At 39.5% G+C, this 8,490-nt stretch overlaps 1 non-coding gene and 1 pseudogene across 1 annotated transcript; one reads left to right on the forward strand and one right to left on the reverse strand.

Annotated features, from left to right (window-relative positions):
* Positions 1-4,670: 4,670 nt before the first annotated feature.
* LOC147451751 (uncharacterized) lies at positions 4,671-6,057 on the reverse strand (annotated as a pseudogene).
* On the forward strand, positions 4,727-4,925 carry LOC147451752 (U2 spliceosomal RNA). The gene has a single exon (XR_015189068.1). It is a non-coding gene; the product is annotated as a U2 spliceosomal RNA (small nuclear RNA).
* Positions 6,058-8,490: the final 2,433 nt, after the last annotated feature.

Here is an 8,490-nt window from a genome sequence, read left to right on the forward strand (position 1 = left end):
AGCATTGTTTTTATCAAATACATAAAGAGGATATAATGAACCAACTTTTGAACCATGGGCTATAATAAGATGACCTTTAGCAATGCGCCAAGACTGTTGGTGAAAAGTGACTTTGTAACCCAAGTCATCAAGACGTCCAACTGAAATCAAATTGCGTGTTAGGATTGGAACACGACGCACATTATGGATTATAAACTTCATGCCATTAGCCATCTCCATGGCAATTGCACCTATGCCCACAATGTCACAAGAGTAACTGTCACTAAGTGTAACAAAGCCATTGGTATCTTTGTATGTAGTAAACCAATCTCTATGAGGTGTGACATGCAACAAAGCACCCGAATCAAGAACCCATGTGTGGGACACTTCACCACTAACAAGTAGTTCAGTTGGCATAGAACTTTGTAAAGTCAAAGTTTCTTGTGCATCAAAATACGTCTGAATGTTCAGTCAACACATTAATGTCTTGCGCATCATTGTCATCTTGAACTATGTTCAGCTCTTCAATCTTAACTGAACTCTTTGGCTTTTCGTCTTTCACATCATGATCCTTGACTTTGCTCTTGCCCTTATCATGCTTCCAAGCATGACAATATTTCTTTATGTGACCATACTTATCACAATAATGGCATTGTATATTGCGGCGACCATGAGACTTTGATCTGCTTTTTGACGCATCTATATTGCCCTCTTTTTTGAATTCACTGTGCCAAGAACAACCTTTACATTGTTTATCATCCTTTTGCACATGATGAGCTTTGCCATGATGCGAGCTACTCATAGTCTTTCGAGCATTTCCTCTGACAAAAGAGAACTAGTGACATCATTGTACAAGAGTGTACCATTAGGAGCAATATTAGTGACAATTGTGCAAAAGATATCCCATGATGGTGGCAGCGAACAAAGCAAGAAGATTGCTTTCATCTCATCAAAATTTGGGCAAACAAAGAGTCAAAGTCACTGATATGATTCATGCGAAGGTTAAAGAGTTTTTGCATCATGAAAACCTTATTACTAGCCGTATCTTTTTTATAAGTGTTGCATAACTTTTGCCATTAAGCATAGGCAATATCACATTCTAACACTGAAAGTATACTAAATCGGCAAGGTGCAGTTTAATGGTAAACCTACATAGCTCATCAAGCTCTTCCCGCTGAAAGTGAGTCAAGTTCATGTCTTCAGTTCAGGCCGCATAGATAATAGGCAATTTCTGTTTCTTTTGGATAAGCACATTTGCATTTGGTTTTTCCAAAGCTAAAAATTAGTGCCATCAAACTTCTTTATGTCATAGATATCACGCTCGTTGGTAGTAGACATTATGACAAGTCCAAGAGATTCTGGGAAAATTTTGGCAGAGTCTCCTTTATATTTGGGACTATATCAATCAAAATATAAGAGACAAATTGACCAATATGTCAATCAAAGTGCATACAGAGGACAATTCCACTCACAAGGCATACAATATAGAGATTAATTGAGGTGCATAAATTGTCACACTGATGATAGACCGCCAACTTGGCATCAAGAGCACCTATCCCACTCTATACATGTCCTAGGGCGAGGTCACGTAAGGGTAACTCAAGCTACCTATATCTCCGAAGGTATCTCCACATTTGAGAATACCTTAGCTCAAGAAAACCTCACCACGACCCTCTCAACATAGGATATGCAACAAACGTATAGCCAAGTCTCAAAAATGGCTATCTTTAGGACCAAGTCTCAAAAATGACCGGGACTGCCGTATAAGCCAAAAGTGGCTCCTCAAAGGGTGTACAAAGGCAGTATCGCGCTCAAACAGGTGCCAAAAGCATATGCATACAACCTTCCACCTGAGAGCGAAACCACTACCAAAAAACACGCTCTAAGAAAGAGCAAACACTGCCACAAAACAAAATGTGGAATCTTCAATGCACACTTACAAAAAACCGGTAGTAATATGATAGTAAATCGGCAAGCTATGCCAAACCATAGTCTCAAGTTGCACCAAATCACTTGCATAAAGCATAGCCAACTCAAATCTTATAAATATTTGTAGTTAATTTATTATGAAGTTGATGCTACATTGGACCTCAAGCTCAAGATTTGAGCCTAGACGGGGTCAAGGATAAGTTTTTGCAACACAAAGCTTAGATTGAACTCAACTCTCAACTTTGAATTCAACTCATTGTTCCGCTTCAACTGTAGTTCCATTCAAAGCAAGGTGCGAGAGTCCAGAACATGAGTTTATGTTTCCAAGGTATCCATATCCAAGATAACTGGAAGTGTGGTTGGATCTTAAACTCAAAATTGAGATTTTTGGTTTTTAAATTTTTGAGATATTTGTTCAATAAACTATGAAGTGGAGTTTTGTAGATCAAACGCAATTGAAAAGGCATGTTTTCCAATAAATCAAGGATCAAATATCCACCTATGTGTATGTGTGTGTGTGTGTGTGTGTGTGTGTGAGAGAGAGAGAGAGAGAGAGAGAGAGAGAGAGAGAGATGGGTTTCTCCAAACAAAAGATGGGAATTATTTATAGTTGTATTAAAGCTCATGAGAAAGCACATGTATCGGCTAAATTTTGCAAAAATTGAAAAGAAAGTAAATTATGGTAATTACTCAAAGATATTTGTATTGTATTGTTAGAAAAACTATAAGCTCAAACGAATGTAGTGTAGATGTTATGATTTGGTTCTCTCTCATCTATATCTTCTCTCTTTACATTCAATACACACACACACACACACACACACACACACATACACACACATATATATATATATATATATATATATATATATATATATATATATATATATATATATATATATATATATATATATATATGGGGAAATTAAAAAATTGGCCCGTTACATGGCAGAGGATTTTTAAGATATTGAGCTAGACCCCAAGCTCAATTTTTGAGCCTCAAAGCTTAGATTGAACTCAACTCATGAGAAAGCACATGTATCGGCTAAATTTTGCAAAAATTGAAAAGAAAGTAAATTATGGTAATTACTCAAAGATTTTTGTATTGTATTGTTAGAAAAACTATAAGCTCAAACGAATGTAGTGTAGATGTCATGATTTGGTTCTCTCTCATCTATATCTTCTCTCTTTACATTCATATACATATATATATATATATATATATATATGGGAAATTTAAAAAATTGGCCCCTTACATGGCAGAGGATTTGTAAGATATTGAGCTAGACCCCAAGCTCAATTTTTGAGCCTCAAAGCTTAGATTGAACTCAACTCTCAAGGTTGAATTCATTAATCTTGTAATTTGTTCAACATTCAACTCATTGTTCCTCTTCAGACGTAATTCCATTCAAAGCAAGGTGTGAGAGTCCACAACATGAGTTTATGTTTCCAAGGTATCCATATCCAAGCTAAGTGGAAGTGTGTTTGGATCTTAAACTCAAAATTGAGATTTTTTGTTTTCAAAATTTTGAGATATTTGGTCGATAAATTATGGATTGGAGTTTTGTAGATCAAGCACAATTGAAAATGTATGTTTTCCAATAAATCAAGGATCAAATATCCACCTGTGTGTGTGTGTGTGTGTGTGTGTGTGTGTGTGAGAGGAGAGAGAGAGAGAGGAGAGAGAGAGAGAGAGAGAGAGATGGGCTTCTCCAAAGAAAAGATGGGAATTGTTTACAATTGTATCAAAGTTCATGAGAAAGCACATGCATCGGTCAAATTTTGCAAAATTTGAAAAGAAAGTAGATTTTGGTAATCACTCAAAGATATATATATTTCATTGTTAGAAAAACTATAAGCTCAACCGAATGCAGTGTAGATGCCCCTTACACGGTAGAGGATCTGTAAGATATAAAGCTAGAAGGTCTTAATAATGGACTGAAATTGACAAATTGGAGCATATGGTTCTTGAGGATATGCAGGAAAAAAAGAATTAAAAGTTTGATGGTGATTGCCAAGATATGCTTGCGAAAACTGTTAACAAGGAGAAACCATGCATTGCCTATAAATCAAGAGCCAGCTTCAAGTACCTTGTCTTAAATGCTCATACCAACCACACATGCCGTGATTGCCAAGATATGCTTGCGAAAACTGTTTAACAAGGAGAAACCATGCCACAACCATGCATTGCCTATAATCAAGAGCCAGCTTCAAGTACCTTGGCCTTAATGTCCATACCAAGCACAAATGCCGTGAATGTTCGATGCATCATTTTGAAGCCATGAACTGAGCCTACTATTGTGCATTTGAAAACATGTGTCAATATCAAATGTTAGCTTCTCATGAAATATCTCTTTGACACCTGCTAATGCCTATATTTTGCTACGGCATTGAAATGTGGGGTTGTATCATTAGTGCACTCTCCACCAAGAGCATTAAAGACGCTAGTGAAGAATCACACAAACACAAGTGGGCATGGAGATGGAAGAAGAAGTACATACGAGCATGGTTTTCATCTCTACTAGTGTACTAGATAGCCATGAGGTATAGATAGAAAATTGCGACACGCATACCTTTTGAGTATCATTCTTCCTTCTTGGCTATTATCATGATGTGTAAACACACGTAGGATCGTCGGGTACGTGTTTTTGCCGCGGCACTAGGAGAGAGGCAGTTTTCTGGTGGCTTGTATATGCACCCACGACTCCAAAAGTAGGGAATTATCTCAATGCAATAAGGCCGGCGTGGCATCAGTCCCACAGGGCAAGCCGTGGGGCGGAGCAGGTATAAAAGCCAGAGAGAGCACGCTGGGTAGCGCATACCTTTCTCGGCCTTTTGGCTAAGATCAAGTGTAGTATCTGTTCTTATCAGTTTAATATCTGATACGTGGTCCATCGGGCCACATGATATTAACCTAATTTTTCTCACGGGGGCAGCCCCCTCCCGGCAGCTTGCTGCCCGGGGGCTGCGCGCGTCGCCTCTGTATTGCACTGCCTCAGAGGCCTGGCGCACCCCCCTTCCAAATTTTCAAACTCAAATCTCTTCTGCGATGGCCCCACAAAACGCTTTGAAACTTGTCTGCTGTGATGAGCAGTGGCTGATGACGAATTGGATTTCGTTGCTTTGAGACATGCCAATCGGGATTGCTCAGAGAAAAAGAGGCTTGATAGCACATCAGAGAGCATGACCGGTGAAGTTTACCATCTCTCGAGCAGAACAACTCTAGCCCAACAAAGGGTGTCATGTCTAGGCATACAAGCACACACTGCAAGAAGGGCTTCCAAGGCTCATCCCACGCACTTGAGCATCTCGGCTTTGCCCAGACTAGGCAGAATAATAGTAGCGTGCCAAGCAACATGGGCGAGAAGGACAGATGCCCCTATCAGTGACGGTGATTCCATCTTGCATTGAGATTGCAAGGCTCTTAGGCCTACTGGAGGTTGTGTTTCAAGAGATGGCATGCTGGCTTTTGCATCACTTATTGAAAGTGTTACTTTCTTGCATCCTGTCAAAGCGCATGTTGAGGTTGCATCTGATGCAGGTCCTAAATCCTTGGTAATGAAGTTTGCATAAACCATACGCACCGGAATCCTGACAAGCCAAGACCTCTCTCTCATCGAAGTTGTCGCCCCTCAACGGAATGGCTCGATACCAATGGGAGGGCATCATAGAAAGATCTTAGACAATGATCATGCCTCCGCGGAGGAGGCCATACCACCCTATGCATACTTCCTATTGCATCCAAGATTGTTTTAAAAAAGTGGTTATGGTGGGGGGATTTTTTAATTTCTTTTGCTAAGGATTTGGTCTCGAGAGAGAATATTGTCCAGCCAACATGTTGAGCCTGAAGCTCAGCTCATGTGTGGTACAACTTTTCAATTAACTAAATTTTCTCTAAGAAATGGCAACTTCTTTTCGTCATTTGAGATGTGTGGATTGTTTGCTTTTGATCATGTCGATCCATATCACCTTTGAATCTAGCAAAGACCATGTTAGTTTTTTTCCTTGTTTACCCATTTCTTTTCCACTAGAAGTCATCTACTAAACTGTTCACTTCACCCATGAGCTAAAGGGGGGGCAATATGGGATAGTATCTAAGAAGTATTCCTGCAAGTTCTCCATACACTTGGTTGTATAAGACACCTTCCATTGTGCATTTGTACATCTCTCTCTCTCTCTCTCTCTCTCTCTCTCCACCATATAAGGGTATCCAAGTATGGCATTGCTATCAAGCAATTCTCCATCACAAGTCTCTTCCTATGGGAAACCAAGCTACAATCACAAGGAAGTGTTGACGGCCAAACACAGAAGGAGCCTTTCCAAACTTCTTGCATCATTATTTTTTGAAGCGGAATGACATCTTTGTAATGTTTTGTGCGGCCAATATTCTTTATGGGAACGAGCCTCTAAGGAGGAATTGCATATAAGCCTTTTTTGCTCGAGGTTTTTATCTATGTAAATATGGTATCAGAAAAAGATCTTAGACAATGACCATGCCTGAACGGAGGAGGCCGTACCACCCTAGGCATATTTCCTATTGCATCAAAAATTGTTTTAAAAAAGTGGTTATGGTGGGGGGATTTTTTATTCTCTTTCGCTAAGGATTTGGTCTCAAGAGGGAGTATTGGCCAACCGGCAAGTTGAGCCTATAGCTCATGTGTGGGACAACCTTTCAATTAACTAAATTTTCTCTATGCAATGGCAGCTTCTTTTCATCATTTGAGACGTGTGGATTGTTTGCTTTTGATCATGTCGACGCATATCACCTTTGAATCTAGCAAAGACCATGCTAGTTTTTTTCCTTATTGCTACCATGTTTACCCATTTCTTTTCTACTAGACGTCATCTAAACTATTCACTTCACCCGTGAGCTAAAGGGGGGCAATATGGGCTGGTATCTCACTCTATAGAGCTTCTACTAGTGGGAATGTTCTACATTTGTACATCTCTCTCTCTCTCTCTCTCTCTCTACCATATAAGGTAATCCAAGTATGGCATTGGTATCAAGCAATTCTCCATCACATGTCTCTTCCCATGGGAAACCAAGCTACAATCACAAGGAAGGAAATAATTTGGAAGATAGTCACTAAAGATGAGCATGAGCATATTCATATAGATCCAAGCCAACAATTGGCATGTGCCCTTAGCTAATAATCTTTTCAAGATCTTAACCTCACTAAAATGGGCAATTATCTTTACTTTGGCAACCACGTTTGATATAAATTCACATCCCAAAGGAGCCTTGTCTAATGAAGAAACTATATACACTAAAGGTTGCCAGCAATGTCATTATATATTTAGAGCATGTTTCATACTTCTCATGCCTACTTGATAAGTACACATTGGTATGAGTACCACCATGTCCACAATAGAAACAAGGTGCATTCTTATAGGTGGTTTATTTGAAGGGTAAATTCTCGTCATTTATCGAACAATGTGGTGATGCAATAATTAGGACTCTATGTTAGTTATACAAGCGGGATAGAGCTATAGTCATGGGTTGCAAGCAATTGGAGGAGAAGACCGGGATCCACCAACATCTAAACAGTCCGAGGCCTACACTTGACCTTAGCCATAATAGCACCAAAGGTCAATCTATATTGTATATATTGATGGGAGAGACCCACGGGTGTTTTCTTGTGGTTGCAGCTAGGTTTAGGTATGTTTTCTTTGAGCCTTAGTAAGCACAAACATGTCACAATTCATGGCAAAAAAACACGGGCTGTACATTGTTGACGTGGCAGGTTGGATGTTGGGAGTTTTTCTGTCAATTAATGAAAGCATTTGACTTTTAGAACTTTTGTTGGAAATACTCGGCTTTAGAGATCTCTTATCAAGAGGTTTAATTAGATCTCTTGTCAAGGGGCTTAATTTCTTTAATTTCATTAGTGATCCTGGTTATATGCCTATGCATGGTGATATGGTTCCAATATCTTGATCTGTCAGAAAAGGAGAGTCATGAGTTTGTGCTCCCGCATATGTCACAACTTGGTGATGTGGCATGTCTGCTTCTGGACTGGAAGAAAAGAGGAGAGCTTGTGAACAAAAAGGTGAACCTGAGTCAAGGCCATAATGAGCACAAAACGTGGCACAATTCCTGGTGGAAGACATGGGCCACACGTTGTTGACGTGGCAAGCTCAATGTTGGGAGCTTTGCGCCAACTATTGAAAGCATTGACTTTCAGAACTTTTGAGCATTACTTTTTGAAAGCTGCTTTTGGGGACATTGGTGCAGATAAAGTGAGTCTGTGCTAGGAAGAGCAAGAAGCAGGGATATGGGTGTCTAAAGTGTATGCTAGGGTGATACCCGGGGGAATTCACTCTTTATAATACAAAACAGGACGCCACCTGCGAGCGGACAACTTTGATAAAACCCCTATATACGACTCATATTAGGGAATATGACCCCCCTTTCTACGCTTATACGACAATCAATGAAGAAAACTATCATACCCCTATCTTATATATAAAATTTAGGTCGCACATAATCTAACTGAGTAAAACTAGTCAAAGAGTGTGTAGCATAGTGAATTGCAACGTACTAAGGAACCACTTTTGTTGATAACTAGATATACCCTCAAT

The sequence above is a fragment of the Adiantum capillus-veneris genome, chromosome 8 (assembly GCF_014529385.1).
Source record: "Adiantum capillus-veneris isolate H3 chromosome 8, ASM1452938v2, whole genome shotgun sequence".
Classification (NCBI taxonomy): Eukaryota; Viridiplantae; Streptophyta; class Polypodiopsida; order Polypodiales; family Pteridaceae; genus Adiantum; species Adiantum capillus-veneris.